The 16,598-nt window shown below is 44.0% G+C and overlaps 1 protein-coding gene and 1 long non-coding RNA gene across 16 annotated transcripts in view; one reads left to right on the top strand and one right to left on the bottom strand.

Annotated features, from left to right (window-relative positions):
- The first annotated feature begins 7,651 nt into the window (after positions 1-7,651).
- Positions 7,652-16,598, top strand: part of add1 (adducin 1 (alpha)) — a 32,375-nt gene continuing 23,428 nt past the window's right edge. For 13 of the 15 annotated variants that reach the window (XM_081718709.1, XM_081718707.1, XM_027004213.3 and 10 more), the window contains exon 1: positions 7,652-7,796. The gene's annotated coding sequence lies outside the window, so the exon portion shown is untranslated. Of the gene's footprint in view, positions 7,797-14,424; positions 14,567-15,153; positions 15,479-16,598 lie in introns of those variants that run through there. The other 2 variants (XM_081718705.1, XM_081718703.1) reach the window with 2 other exon arrangements.
- On the bottom strand, positions 12,494-13,613 carry LOC145658917 (uncharacterized). The gene is made up of 3 exons (XR_014124770.1): positions 13,553-13,613; positions 13,120-13,242; positions 12,494-12,946 (listed from the first exon to the last, which is right to left on the bottom strand). It is a non-coding gene; the product is annotated as an uncharacterized LOC145658917 (long non-coding RNA).

Here is a 16,598-nt window from a genome sequence, read left to right as displayed (position 1 = left end):
GTGCACTGGAAGACAGCATCAGACTGGACCCGCAGGTCCGCAGGTCCGCATCACAGTGCAGGTGAGATGTTGGCGGTGTGCACATCAGGGCCATTGCGAGCCTCTGCATGCCATGTTTACCCATGAAAGGAGGCCTAACAGTGCATTAGACAGATTAATAACGTAAAACATAAGGGAGTAGAAAGAGTCTATGTCCTTTCAGAGTGATTTGCATACAGGCCAGAGGCCTCTGTAGAGGCTCAGCAAAGGATCCTGGGTAGGCTTTGGTGGACCTCAGTGTAAGATATACGACCTCTCAACCAGGCTCAGGACCGTATTCTTTAGGACAAGGTTAAGAGAAGCCTTCTCTTGGAATGTGGTGGTAACAAGTTCCAACTGGTGTGGGTGTTGAGCATCAGTTTGCATACGTTGACTAATGTATGGTTTGGATGTAATGATGGCGAATGCAAACACTAGTATGTAAAAAGGTGGGGTGAATACATAATCACTTCTGACAAATCTATAAAAACATGGGTTCTCTGTATGATTGTTAGATGTTCTCCGGAGGGTGCCTCAAAAATGCTTGTTAACGTTAACCTGCAATAAAGGACAGGACTAGCTATTATCTTTACCTAATTCTGAAGTCTGGATCTTCATTTTATATTTGAATGTTTAACTTTAAAACTAGCTGACTGGGGATTTAGGAATGACAATTCCCTTCTCTGCTTCTCAGTGCAGAGACATTTATATGGATCTTCGCAGGAGGATAAATCATTGCTAATCCTGCACCAAAATCGTCTTAACTGCTCAGTCAGAAGATCCAAAACTCAGTGACTAGTGCTTCAGCAGACACTGAGCCAACACATAAATGCCCCGCAGATGCCAAAGAAGTGCAGTGTTCCTGACTGACCACGGCAGTCACCTGGCCTGAACCCCACTGAGCAAAGCACTTCACTTGCCCAAGGGAAGAAACCAAAAGTAAAAATATCCCCTATAAAGCAGGATGTGAAAACAGCTGCATGACAGGCCAGACAGGGCATCCCCATGGAAGACACCAGGCAACCTGCTGGCAGAGGACTGCAGTCTCTAGTCAGTAATCAGCTACAAAGGACTTCTAAACAAACAAACAAACAAATAAATCTATTTTGTGAAGTGGGATTAGGAGTCTTTTGTAGCTGATTACTGACTGCAATCCTCTGCCAGTACCAGTATGCCTGACGTGACCTTGGACCACTAACACCACTGAAGGATTCTCTGAATGCTAACGTGTGACCCAGCAGATCACATGCACCTATACATGTTGGCGTTCTTCCCTAATGGTACTGGTAACCAGCCACAGGATTATGCCCCACCTCACCACGCAAGGGTGGTGCGTGAACGGCTTCAGGAGCACGACAGTGACATTGGTGTCCTTCCCTGATCTACTGACTCGCCCAAGCACACATGGGAGCACTCGGCTCTCCAGGTTCTCTGTGGTGACCTCAGTGCTCTGCTGCAGTTGGAATGGACATGGGTGCATCTGAATACCTTCTGTCACCTAATACAGTCCACGCCGCCATGTCTCACTAGTGTCATTCCAGCCAAGCATGGTCATTGCCACTATTAGGTAGGTCGTCGTAATATTCCGATATTACTGTGCGTGTATCTGAAGAAGATTATCCGAAGACTATCCGAAGAAGATTCCAGGCGAGTAACTGCAGTGTAGTGAAGTAAGAGACGTAGAGATAGTCAAAATTGTAGTTATTCGTCATTCACACAAAATTTGAATATACATTTTTAAAGATATTCGTGGTAAAGTACTGTTTCCAGAGAAGCAGGATGTTTCAGACAGAGGTTCTTCATCAGCTGTGCAAGCAGTCTATGCAAACATCCTGTTTCTCTGAAACTGCATTTCACTACACTTTTGAATGTGTATATTTAAATTTTGTGTGAATGATGAAAGATAACAAGAAGGAAGCTCTATAAAGATACTAAAATAAGGACTAACAAAAGATATGGATGTTAAAATAAGTCAGTTTTTACTCAGTTACATGTGGCCTCGGAATGTGTAAAGGAATTTCCTAAATTATTTCAACGCTTTCAAATTAAAGATGACATCCTGAACTTCATAATCCGCGTCTCATTTCGAATCCAGTGTCGCTGGAGTACAGAGTCAAAACAACAAATCTTGTATCCAACTTCCCTTTGGCTACACCCGGAGTCCTCCTGTGAACCTTAACCCCAGTCAGGCATGTGTTCTACTATAGAAGCTGGTTTTTAATACTGCACACAATGTTCGTGCATTTTCTGGTTGTATTCTAATGAAGAGTCTGAGAAATAATTATATATGGTCAATATACAATTGCAAAAAGAACAACTCTAATGGCAGCCTAAAACTTTAGCACAGTACCGTATCTGAACAGACTACAGGCATGCAACAGATTTCCCCTTCAGAGATAATAAAGGTGTCGTCATCGTCGTCGTCGTCATCATCGCCATCATCATCATCAGTTTTTCATTTAAAACGTGCTGCATAAACTAAGCTTATTGTTGTCTTCATCATTGTCAAAGTCACCGTCATCAGACAAGATGAAGATGCAGTGCATCTTTACTGTCATTATCGTCACGTCGCTTTTGCTCTGGAGTGCTGGCTGGGCCATTTCCAGGGCCTGCACTCAGCATCACTGCAGTCTGGTCTGGTCTTGTTGTCTTGTGTGAAAAAAGCGGAACCCGATCCTATTTTTCTTTTGATGTTAGAGCTCGGGTGGGTTTGGGTATGTTCTCGCAATTGTCAAGGTTTTTTCAGGACATATTCTGGAGAAGATTTCCGCTTGTTCTTTCATCCTTATCCCCTCATATCCCATTGTGTTGTTCTGTTAACAGCGTTCAGCTCACGTTGATGGAATGTCTTTGGGAGTAGCTTCCTTTATTAACTTAGTACAGCTATAAACACTGCAATACAATTGTAATTAAGGCATAATTAAGGATGAATTCTTTCAAAGAAAGTGGGTTATATGGACACACACACTCACACACACACACACACACACACACACACTCACACAGACACACACACACACACACCCACACACACACACATTCACACACACACACACACACACACACACACACACACACCCACACACACACACACACACACACACACTCACACACACACAGACACACACACACACACACACTCACACACACACACACACACACACACAATCAGAGTTGTGCATAGCTGATTTCAATTTTTTCTATGAAATAATAAAGAGATCACCACTTGTGAACGGTGGAGGTGCATGAATAAGGACATTGTTGTGTATCTTTTATGTTTAGACTGACGTCTTTCTCAGCCGCAGTGGCGCTGTGATTTATATGAAGGAACAAGGAAAAGGGTCTTCTATTATTTCACAACAGATTTCCTACACACAAATGCAACAAACACTCACGCAGCCACCCAGGTAGCCGTTGTGAGGGCTGTCATTCCCCATTCTCTCCACTTCCTTATTCTCCACAAGCGAATCACATGTACGGTAAAGTTTTGGCGTGACTCATTAACGTGCCTCACACCCTGGTTCTTCATCAGAATAGCGCTCTACAGAACAGTGTAGCTCTCTGTGTTTCTCCAAGTCTGACTCAACTCATGCGATGGTCACTCAGCAGTTGAATGAACTGTGCAAAGAGCAAACAGTGCACCTGTTCACCGTCTCTTACACTCTGTTCTCCACTTTCCGCTTTTAAATCCCAGTTTATCATCTCTGTTTACCCCAACACATTCACTTTCTTTCTTTTAACTAGAGTTAATAATCTTAAAAATCTTAAAAGTTGTGTTTTAATATTGCTTACTTCTTTGACTTGTTTTTTTTTTCATTTGTGTGACCTTGGGAAAGAAGGGGAACAGTTCACACAACCTCAAAATGACCTGCAAGACCACAACTATACATTTTTAAAAATCGATGACCAGCACGATCTAAAGAAAATTAGCCCAAAGTAACTCAAACGCAGCCGGATCTTTGAGCGCACGCATAGGCCATGTAAAGCCACATGAACGAGAGACACTTGAACAAAACCACCGTGCTGATTACTTTTCAAAAAACGCCCGTGGCAGTGTTCCATTCCACAGGCTCCCTAAGTAGTGCCCTTTTGTTCCCTACACACTAAGCATGTGATGTGGGTCAAGGGAACTGCAGCTAAACCAGCTAAACCAGCTAAACCAGACTAAACCAGACTAAACCAGACTAAACCAGCTAAACCAGCTAAACCAGACTAAACCAGACTAAACCAGCTAAACCAGACTAAATCAGACTAAACCAGCTAAACCAGCTAAACCAGACTAAACCAGACTAAACCAGCTAAACCAGACTAAACCAGACTAAACCAGACTAAACCAGCTAAACCAGACTAAACCAGAATAAACCAGAGTAAACCAGCTAAACCAGACTAAACCAGACTAAACCAGCTAAACCAGCTAAACCAGACTAAACCAGACTAAACCAGCTAAACCAGACTAAACCAGCTAAACCAGACTAAACCAGCTAAACCAGACTAAACCAGACTAAACCAGCTAAACCAGACTAAACCAGCTAAACCAGCTAACCCAGACTAAACCAGCTAAACCAGACTAAACCAGCTAAACCAGCTAAACCAGACTAAACCAGTTCATTCTGAATGCCCTGCTCTGGCAGCCTACTCTTGGCATGTTTCAAATTCAAATTCAAATTCATTTTAATTAAATGGTGTATTTACAATCACATTTCCCATGTGATGTTGCAATGTTTAGGAAATAACTGAAATTCAAAATAAATGTTTATTTCCATTTGCGTTTCTATTGGCTGCCAAATTTAACATGCAAAGCAAAGTCCTTTAGATATTTCATTTTCATTGTTTTAAAAGGTGTAAATGGAACAAAAAGCTCTCATGTGCTATTGCTTGTCTTCACTGTTGCACTCTAGATCTGCCAAAATGGAAATGTAGTTGCAACCAGGCTTGGCCTCATGTTTCTCCTGTTAAACCCAAGTTACAATCACGAGACAAACGCTGACTCATACGGCCTGCACCAGTTCTGTTCTTGCAGCAGAAAATAAATTAGAGAAAAGTAAGGTATGATCCCAAAGGGAAAAAACCCAGCACATTAACACGTGTGCTTAGTCAGGCTTGACAGCATTGCATGACTGCAGAGCTATAACACAGCACTGAGCACCTGACTGCGTGACTGCAGCGTTATAACACAGCACTGAGCACCTGACTGTGTGACTGCAGCGTTATAACACAGCACTGAGCACCTGACTGCGTGACTGCAGCGTTATAACACAGCACTGAGCACCTGACTGCGTGACTGCAGCGTTATAACACAGCACTGAGCACCTGACTGCGTGACTGCAGCGTTATAGCACAGCACTGAGCACCTGACTGCGTGACTGCAGCGTTATAACACAGCACTGAGCACCTGACTGCGTGACTGCAGCGTTATAATACAGCACTGAGCACCTGACTGCGTGACTGCAGCGTTATAACACAGCACTGAGCACTTGCACACAAGGGTGTCTTTTACAGCCACTAATGCTGAACTCAGTGATTTCAGCTGTGGTCACATTTTATATTTTGTCATTTGGAAGTAAAATGTCCACACAAAAAAAAAATAATCGCTGGTGTTACCAGAGTGAAAAGCACTTCATAAATGCATTAAGATGCTTCTCTGGCAGATTAGAGTCAAATAACAAGGTCACAGCTGTTTGGCCCATCTGCAGGGCTCTAGATGAGGTAGTAGACAAGGAAATGTCAGTGTAATATTTTCATTTCTGTTTAAAAGTGATCTCATGAACTGTCACCTTTCCTTAAACAGAAGGTTATAGGAAACTTTCTCTTTATGTGAGGTTGTTTCAAGTGGATTTTGTGATGTGTCTCCCCTGACATTACTTAGACTTATACATTTTGCAAAACCACTTTAAAATGTTGATAAAGATAATAATCTATATAATAATAATTTTATATTCCTCTTTTACCAAATACAACAAGTTAACCTCACTGTGAAACAAACACCGAATTCAGTGCAGTTGCTGTGCCAATACCAGTTTGTTCTTGCATTAAGCACCAGCGCTGTGTGAATTTGAGCTGTATGAATTTGAGCTGTATGAATTTGAGCTGGGCGCCTGGCTGAAAACACATCTGGGACTGTGTCATCACGAGTGAAATCTCTGGAGGGTCTCAGCCTGAATGATTTCCCTGTTTGTTTACATGTGTGTTCGTTTTACCTGTTACATAAAACACTACCGCAGTCCTCTGCACCTTTGGCTTAAGCTCAATTGAGAAGAAAAAAGCATTACCTTCTTTTTTTTTCTTTTTTCTTTTTTTTTTTTTTTACCAAACACAGCAAAGGTGCTAGTTTGTTAACTCATCACTTATCTACATAACTCGACAGATATAATTCACTGACTGGCTGGATAACCTATGCCAACGGCCAACGCTGACCCGTAGAAATACCCTTCATTTCCCTTCAGACTGTCTAGGATGTTGATTTAGGTTATCTGGCCATTAACTGATGAAAATTAGTGAGACATTTGAGGGCGCATGCCATCTATGTGCATTGTCCGTGTTAGTGAATCTTCCGCTGCTGTGGTGTGAAAGACCCAGCTCTCATAAAGTCGCAGCAATTCTTAAATGGTTCTTAAGTCTGTTTGCCGTGGAGTAACTTAAACTCTTTGTTATAGGACCGAACTGCAGCATCCGTCCTATAACTGAGCTGAGAAAGAAGAATCAAGAAGAATCACATCAGTGTCAGATCCCGTTATAAAACCACTGGTAAAATATTTGAAATAAGCGCTTCGCAGTAAACCATATAGTACAGTGGAACTTCCTGGAATGAATAATGGGGGAATTGCTAGTGATGATATAGAGATTAAGTTCAGTCTAAATTCCTTTCTCGCTTGTCTTTACACCTCTGTTTGCCTAGTTGGCTTGTTTTGTACTACGAGCGAACCTGTTTTGTAACCGAATTCCCGTGCTGTAGTTTGCTGCCGCCATCTACTGGCACAGTGGCGCGATGTTTGGTGTGAATGAAGGACTTCACCCTAACCTTTGTACATACATACATACGTACATACATCTGTGTGGGTGTAGTTTATTAGGAGGTCTAAGCGGCACTCGTGAAGCTTGCACATAGCACACGATATTTTCTGTTTCCATGATCCCACAATGTTTTCTCTAATTGTGTCTGTTTCTAAGAGACAGGTCAAGGCGGCAGCGTCGTCCAGAATAAGTGGGAGCTTTCCATACCAAACTATGGCCGCTAGATGGCGCGCCCGAGGTCCGCTTGATGTCCAGACTCATGGCACGACCTCTTCACGGAGCCACTTCAGTAATACACGCAAACAAACCATCACGCATATCCAAATACGGGATTCATCTGAATGGGCCTAACGCGACATTATGGTTTTTACTACTGTGTCTATACAGCTAGATATCTGTGTAAATTCATCTTTAGTCGAGTCCGTGGATATTATTGTAAATTATAAATGAGATAATAAGCAAATCATCATTGAACGTAAAAATATACCTACATAACTGATTTTGGCAGACTTTGGGTAGACAGCTTATGCCTGCGCTAGGCCCGGTTATGCGCCAACCAACCAGAGCCATTGTTATTGAGGTGTGGTGGGACGCCTCTTTAAAGCTCGCCCAATGAGGGCGCGTTTTCTATCAGTGCGCTGGAAGAGCCGCACCCCAGCGCGAGAGCAGAGAAGTACAGCCCGAGCCCAAACACTGGAGTAGGGAACAAAAAGCCCCTGTAGCCTCCGAGTCGCTGTCCTTCCCCACAGCATCACACCTGGGTCCAAGTAAGTCCGTCGGAAGCTGAGCTTTCACTTGCATGTTTGTGTTTACATGTTTGTATTTATTCTGTCGCTGTAACAAATGCGCGCTACACAACGCGCCAGCGTAACGTGAGCACGGGCTCCTGAAAAGGGGCGTGCTGCGATAGTTTTAGTTTTAAATCCGTTAAGAGATTTGTTGTTGTTGTTGTTTCCTCTGCGTTGTAAACATCTCTTGCATTGTTTGCTGCGTGCGAGCGAGCGACTGAGCGAGCGCGCGCGCTTGTGTGTTACTTGTAACACAACGTTCGAAGACCGTCGCGCGTTCTAAAGGTGGTGAGCGCGCTGCGCGCAGGCACGAGCTAAACGAGCCGCCCGGGCGCTCTCAGCTTTTGTGGATACGCCACCCTTGATTACATGCTGCATGTACTTAACCTGAACGGAAGCAGCAGTTTTAACGTTTGTTTGGGGGGGGGGGATCGTCTTCTGTGATGGTTTTTAACCGGCACTCAACTAGTTGCTTTCCAAGCGCTCGAGGACCGATGCATCGGTTGTTGGAGCAGGTTGTGATTTAAAAACCTGTTGAGTGGCAGGAGCAATACGATCACGTCTGTACAGTCACCTTAGTACAGCAGCATGGATGGCAGTTCATTAGTAGCCTAGGCTTGTCTGGGTTTTGTGATGGATATTATTTCCTGTGGTTCTGCGTGACGAGTTTAGAAGGAACGCACTGGTTGTGTGAAGCTGCTGTCCGTTAGGAGTTGTACTGTACGGTTTAGAGTTTGGGCGAATGCTGGAACTGCTAAAACCGTTTATCTTAGTGCTGAAAACGGCCGGATTAACGAGGCAGGCCAGCACGCTATGGGAGGGTGGCTCTGGATTAGCGAGGCAGGCCAGCACGCTATGGGAGGGTGGCTCTGGATTAGCGAGGCAGGCCAGCTCGCTATGGGAGGGAGCCTCTGGATTAGCGAGGCAAGGCAGGAATGAGGCTGGCCAGGGCTTGGGCGTCTTGGGTGTCATGTTCCTCTCTTTTCTGTCGTTCTCGCGTACTGCCTCTTGTTCTAGAAAAGGTCTCGAGGTCAACTGATATCAAACTGATGGAAGTATTTAAGTGTTTTGTGTTTTTGTTTTTGTTTTTTTTTGTTTTGTTTTTTTTTGTTTTATCCACATTGAATCCCTATTCTACTTTTTCTTTTCCTTTTAACCCAAACGTAGTTTAAGATTCATTAAGTTTTTAAGCATCTCTATCTCTCACTCGCGTCCACACCGACGCAGTTGGTCTCTCTGGAGAGATTAAAACGTGGTATTTGTTTCAAGATGTCATTTTCTCATCCTCGCCCTGTTTTTCCTCCCTCTTCTCCTCCACGCGTGAGGCCTCTTATTAATCAGTCATGCGTTCAGTCGACCAGGATGGCGTCTGTAATGTGGTGCTCGCTTTATGATCTGAACCTTGAATGGCTGCGGGTCACGTCGTCTCGGTGGTCACGTTTACATTTACGGCATTTAGCAGACGCTCTTATCCAGAGCGACTTACAAAATTGCTTTGTCATTTACTCATAGAACACATCCTAGTACAGTACAGTAAGTTAGAATTAAACATACCAATGAACTAAAAGAATGAACTAGAATACAGGGATGAATGCTGATACCTACAGTCACAGTTAAACTCGTCCCTTCGTCCCTGTGCAGGGAGTACTACCACCGTCCACACGCTAGGAAAAGGTTCAGTAAAACCAGGGGAAACCGTGAATGCTCATTAAAAGGTGAAATGTATCTGGTGTGAACTCGCGCACACCTGTGGGTTAGTAATAGTCACACACGCACATGATGATGTTTTCAAAAAATATGTCCTGACAGTTTATAGCAGCAGTGGGGTAGAACCTGCTCAGTGTTCAGCAGATGCCTCCTAAATGCCTGCTGTTAAACCTCACCAGCACTAGTATGCAGGTGTTCACAAAGAGAGGCGCGCGTGTGTGTGTGTGTGTGTGTGTGTGTGTGTGTGTGTGTGTGTGTGTGTGTGTGTGTGTGTGTGTGTGTGTGTGTGTGTGTGAGAGGGAGAGCGTGCGCATGTATGTGTGTGAGTATGTGTGGGTGGGGGGCTACAGTGAACTTGGCGGATGTTCTCTGTATTGCTTTACCAGACTGTCCTTGCTTGGACATTCCTGTAGTTCTTAACACAGCAAATTCCCTCCGTGCAGAATTAACTCTTAGTGTTCACGCATACCCAGCTGGATGTAGATCAAACCTGCCGATGTTTAATTTAATATCGTGTGCTGCTTCTGTGTAGTCATTGCTGTAGTAGTGTGGATCAGCGTGGAATTTGGATCCGCATGCAGCCGCTTCCTCCAGCCGGAGCGAGCTCGGTGCAGCACTCTGGCTGATGACAGTGATCTGTCGTATGTGTGCTATTCTGAAGAGCCCGGCCAAGGAGTGCTGCATTTAGCTTCCACGTGTGGGCGTGTGCCGGTCTGCCGGGTGCCAGCCTAACCTCGGCCTTCTGTCCTTATCCACGGAGCCTCTGCGCTTTCCCGGAGAAGCTCAGAAATCGACTCAATTTTTGGAGCTTGGTTTGCTAACAGGCTCATTTGCTGGGGGGGAAAACCTGCGTTTTATTAGTTTGGCTTTTGCTGTGTTTTAGTATGTTAGCTGTATGCTACTGGATGTAAACAGGCCCTCATGAATCAGGGAGTTTGTGGGTAAAACACTGACCTAGCACGTTCTGATCTAGAGCTAATCTTGAAATCTGTATTCTTTTAATTTTATAATGCAAACAGTATTGTATTTCTGGTGAAAGTTTGGTCTGCATTAGTTTTGTCTTGTTCCTCTCAACATTAGGCACGTATTCTATTGCCTGAGAAACAATCTTGGCTTGGTTCGCCGTTTTGAAAGTGACCCCAGGAGAGTTCCTGTCAGCATGACATTCGGGGGAGTTTTTGCTTTGAAAAGGGTCACCACATGTTTCAAACATGACCACACCCAGACATGTTTCTGGGTCCAGCACATGTGTGTCCTCCCTGGCCACACCCCTGGCCACATCTGTTTTGTGACATGCTTGAGATAGCTCAGATCCACACTTCCCTGTTCTTATCTGTGTCGAGATGCAGCTCTTTGGCTCACTGATGCATCTACACTGGATGTTTTGCTGACTTCATGACTGCCGTACAAACTCTGACAACCTGATCTTAATTCAGATGTAGAACTGTTCTGAGTTCTAAAACAGTAATGTAGATTATAGCCTATGTGTCTTTAGTTCGGTGATCTATAGTATAACTGATCTATTATTTATTCATATATATGGATCAGTGGTTTTGTCACTTATTTTTTGTTTTGTTTTGAGATTCACCCTTCCAATTTTTGTGGATTAATGACCACAAAAATGAAACAAAAGAGAAGCATAACTTGAATCTCATTAAAAAAGAAACGCAAAAGAGAACCAAATGTTATTTTTATTTGTGCAGCTTAAACAGGATGCAGTCTGTTTGCCATTCACTTAAATGTAGTGTATTGCATATTTTGATTTTGTAGCTTTCCGATGCATCAGTCTGTTCTATGTAAAGTGACTTTCTGGAATCGCATAAATTGTAGAGAGCAGAGCAGAAGTTGCTGCAGACCAGCCTTTCGTCAGCCTCCCAACAGTCAGATGCATCAGTGTGCTCAGACGAGCTAGAAATGGCCGTGTGAACCTGAATTCTCAGAGCCGGTAAACATTATGGAATAGAATATCTTTATCCCTGTGTAAGAATATATAATTAAATTAGTTTTTTCTGCAATTCAGTGTTTGACACTTGTACGCAGTAGTGTATATATTTTTAAAAATCAATTGAAAAGAATAAATAAACGTAAGGATATGCAATATAACAATAATAGAAGAAGCAAAAAGCACACATCTGCATGTGCAGGTAAATGTGAGGAGTGTTGTGCATGCACACATGCACATATGCAGACTGGGGCACGATGCTGCAGTTACTCCAGTAGTTTCGGTAATGGGCTGGGCTGCAGGACTTGTTTTGTTTACCTTTGTTTTTACTTGCCGTTACTTGCTTGCATTGTAATCTTTGGTTCACCTCACGGAATGAAGCTTGTATGTAGATTTGTTATAATTTAGTATGAAATGAAGAGTAAATTAGCATGTCCTGGAGTTTTAACCCGCAGGTCGGTAGAACAATCCTGCTGTAAGCCAGCTCCCATCCTGGAGATCCACTCCCCTCCAAAGGGGCCTTCGGTATCCTCTGACAGTTGGAGCCATGTTTGACCCAATGTCTTCTAGGCGAGAGATTTCCAGGAGGGCATTGCTGAAGGCTAACTGGCAAAGTCTGCTTGGTAAACAGGTCTGTCATGCCCTCGCATGTGTAACCATGCATGCACTCACTATCTCTTGTGTGTGCTCTGTCGCTGTCTCGCGTGAGCACACACACACACACACACACACACACACACACACACACACACAACGGAGGGGCAAGAGGTGAAAGTGTGTGCCGGTTTGCCCCTCAGTAGAGCAGCGTAGTGACACCCCGAAGCAGAGATGATGGCGGGGACCTGTTACCTTTCACTCGGTTCACATCCACCATCTACTCTGCTGTTGGGCTCACCAGCCCCCTGGCAACACTCCCAACTTAAGACAGCCGGTAAATAAAGCCTCGGTGGTTAAGATGGGTGTCCGAGGTAGCTGGCACCAGAAAACTAATCAGGTCAGAGACCCCTACATCTCCAGCCCTGGTGTGTGTGTGTGTGTGTGTGTGTGTGTGTGTGTGTGTGTGTGTGTGTGTGTGTGTGTGTGTGTGTGTGTGTGTGTGTGTGTGTGTGTGTGTGTGTGTGTGTGTGTGTGTGTGTGTGTGTGTGTGTGTGTGTATTTTATCTCATAAAAATATTGCATGTTACAATATTGAAATAGATTGTGTCTCATTTTTCATGTTTTGTTTTAACAAGATACCCAGAGGCTGAGAAGCTAATGAGTCAAATGATTCTTTTTAATTTTTATTTTGCAGCATTGTCCTGTAGGCTGAAATGAAAACTGCTCCGTTTGTCTTTTGTGATGTGGCCGTTCACATCAGTCTAACTCTCATTTTTGCGCTCATTGTAGAGTTTTAATGACCATACAGGATTCGGTGGTGCTCTGGGTGTGTTGATCAATGTGTTTAACTTCCTTCTGTCCATGCAGTCCTGTTGTGTGGCTGCTAAATCAGATCAGAAAAGAGCTCAGTGTATGTGTATATATACACACACACACACACACACACACACACAGAGACCCCCCCCCCCCATACACGTATATAGGGAGCTGACAGCTTTGATAGACTCTTGGCTGAACAGATCCACTGAACAGATTTTGGCCCCGGCAAACTCTCACTTGTCCAGGGTACGTTGTCCTGGGGCCATTGGTGGGAGCCGTTCTACATCACAGACTTGTTCTAGAAAAGAGTGTTTAACTGGCAGGAGTGCTTCACTGCTGAGAAGAAGACAGTTGCAGGCACTGTTGAAGAGAACAGAAGAGAGGCTCCTGTGTATTAGTGCGCTAAGCCTGTGTGCACACAGCGCATGACCATGTTAGAGAGAGAGAGGAAGAGAGAGAGAGAGAGAGAGAGAGAGAGAGGAAGAGAGAGAGAGAGAGGAAGAGAGAGAGAGAGAGGAAGAGAGAGAGAGAGAGAGAGAGAGAGGAAGAGAGAGAGAGAGGAAGAGAGAGAGAGAGAGAGAGAGAGAGAGAGGAAGAGAGAGAGAGAGAGAGAGAGAGGAAGAGAGAGAGAGAGAGGAAGAGAGAGAGAGAGAGAGGAAGAGAGACTTACTTCCTGCAAGGTGTGTCCCACAGTAAGGTAAAGCTACCAAAATATCAGGCACTGGCTGCAGTGAGCGCATGTAGAATGTGCATCCACAGGCTCTGCCCACTCTGCCATTCTTGTTAGGGGTCAGGGAGGCCGTGTCCCAGTGTTACTATAGGCTGTTGCATAATCCTCAGAGCTGTCAACATGTTTCCATGGATACGTGTTGGTTTTTTGTTTTGGTTTTTTTTTTTTTCCACCCCCATGTTAGCCACTTGCGTAGTTTTGATTTTCTGACGAGCTGTATTTTTGCATAATATTATCGTTAATAGTATTGCGAGTGGGATCTTTTAGTTTTATATATATATATATATATATATATTACACATGCACAATCTTCTCAAACTTGACTAACTATAATCACTGCCTATTGATATGTCGGAGTAGTCCAGGGTTTTTGTTAATGATGTCTCATAATGGTCCCTGTATTATATTTGCAGTGTAAGGGAAGTACAGTCATGTAGTCTGTGTAGGCATGCAGTGGCAGGCTGGGCTTAATGTGTGTCCGCCGAATCGGACATTTAACATGCCTTAGTAGGACAGCTTGATCCTGCCTTCCTGAAAGCATTTAAAAGGTAGAAATAGCATCACTTAGAGCCAGAGGAAGAGAGAGTGGGATGGAGGGAGGGAGGGAGTGAGTGGAAAGCAGGTAGAGAGATGTAGGCGGATGTGGGAAACCGCAGCGACTGTTCCTTTTGGTGCTTTAACATTTATCAACATGCTTCCTGATATTTAGTTATGACTGTCCATGTGCCTAAACCTCCGGCCAGCTGCTAATCTTACCTTAACATCAGACCCAAAGCCTAGCACCTCACCTACATTTCCCTGCGGCGTTCGGTGTCTGCACCATGTTGCTGGTTCTCCTTCAGTCCACCCCCGGGGCGCAGGGGAGCAGACCGTGAAGGGGATGACGTGCTGGCAGGACATCAGGGGGGACGCGGGTGTTCCCTCTTTGCTTGGTCACCTTGTTTAAAAGGACACGTAAGAGTGGAACCTTTTTATTTATCGGGCTCTAAAACGGCAGCGTGGAAATGCATTCACCTCTGCAGTTACCAAGCTGGCATTTGTGGACAGGAGTGTGATCTCCTCTCAGGCGTCAGTTGTGGGGGTATGCGTTGTTTAGCGTAGACTTGTGTGTGTGTTTTAGCAGCGGGCTTCAGTGAGGATCCTCTGTTTTCTAATATAAAAAAAAAAACCCAATGAACCTGATTTAATTTTGCAAGGATGCATCCATTGCAGACAAATCATGTGGCTTAGTTGATGTGAAAGTCATGTTTTGAAAAGAGAATACACTTGTCAGGAAGTCATTATATTTAGAGAGAGAGAGAGAGAGAGAGAGAGAGAGAGAGAGAGAGAGACTCTATTTGGAATAGATTAGTGAAGGATTAAATGATTTATTTAGATTTTACAACTAACGTGTTTAGTTTGAGGTATGCAGAGACATGCCAAGAGTTTGTTTCAACTGCGTTGCCTTTTCACCCCAGTTATTTATGAGCGGAGCTGTCTGAACGCTGGGCTACGCCCCGCCCGTCAGCTCTGGAGGACTTGTGGAGATGGAGACGGACCAGTTGGCCCCAGGTCCTAAACGGGACCGGTTCCTTCCTGGGAAAGTGAGGGGCGTTGTTGCTCTCTGAGCTCCGTAGCTACGTTTCAGACTGCTCGTGGTGCCTCATACTTCAACACTGGAATCATTCCCTCCACTTTAACCCTTTTGCCTGCATGGTTTTCCATGGCTGTGATTTCACTGCACACTGACTGTGCTGGTCAGACTGTTGTAGTGTGACGCAACAACGGTTTTGTCAGCGTACTTTGTTGTGCCAAATCCTAGTAATCATTTGTAGTAGAAATTGCCAAGCTTCTGGGGGCCTCTTGCTGGATATCCTGGATATTCAGGTGAGCATTCAAGTCCGTCAAACTGAGTTAAAGAACAAATGCCCTCAGAGATGTAGTGTTTCCAGCTAGTGCTGGATGGTTTTTTTTTTTACAATTCCTTTTGGTTAATTTAAATGATTTGTTGTTCTAATGCAATTTTCTAATGTGATAATTGAGATTGTTCATGTTTACGTACGCATTTCAGATGTTTTGCTGTATTAAAAAAAAAAAAAAAAAAAAACAGTTTTCAAGCAATGCGAATGAAAGTCGGTCTTGTTAACTTGGTAAATGCCGGTGAGCTTACAGGGCGCTGCATTCTAATGGAGGTGTTCCTTGATTCTACAAATCAAGTCCATTGAGAGAATTTTTAAATAAACCATTTTTGATCTATGAGGTTGCTCTAAATGGTGTAGTTTGTTCCTCATCCACATCCCCCGCCCTCCATTAAAAATCTAATAAAGAAACGGTTTGAATTAAAATCTAATTCCTTTTAAAGTTGCATTATGTAAAACTTTTAACAAATTGAAATGTTAATCAAGAATCGCCCATAAATTTTAAAAAAATGTAAAAAAAAAAAAAAAAAAAAAAAACGCAAGATTTTTTTAAATTTATTTATTTATTTATTTATTATTGCAATATTGCCCAGCTCTAATCTCTGCCAGGCTGAGCTGTGAGACGGACCATAAAAAGCTGATTAACACCGCGGAGTCTAATGAGGTCCCTCTGTGTGTGGGTGATGGGAGCTGGAGACATATCCAGGAACACAGGCATGGGACTGGCGTCCCCGGCACTGTCGGCCGAGACCTCCACAAAGCCCTTCGCTTGGGGAATCTGAACACTAGAAATCCCAGAGGTCAGTTGAAGGGTGTGTCTCGCCCAGAGAAACTAAGACTGGTGATGGAAAATGGCACAGCTGGAATGGTAGTTGGCACTGTGCCGTTTTACTGCTGTGCACGTGAGATTACATAAATGAGATTACAGACACGTCACTCTGGAAAGGAAAACGTTGTGCTTTGGCTGATGTGCCAGAGAGGTCAGGGCACAGGTTTATCGCCCGGTATGGCTCCCACCCTTTGTCAGTGTTGTATACGTGTATTTTGGTAGCTGAACTGGCATTTTGGGGTGAAGTAGACCTTTTAAA

Source organism: Electrophorus electricus, chromosome 8 (genome assembly GCF_041902795.1).
Source record: "Electrophorus electricus isolate QZ-2024a chromosome 8, ASM4190279v1, whole genome shotgun sequence".
Lineage (NCBI taxonomy): Eukaryota > Metazoa > Chordata > Actinopteri > Gymnotiformes > Gymnotidae > Electrophorus > Electrophorus electricus.
This window is presented reverse-complemented; position numbering and strand designations above follow the sequence as displayed.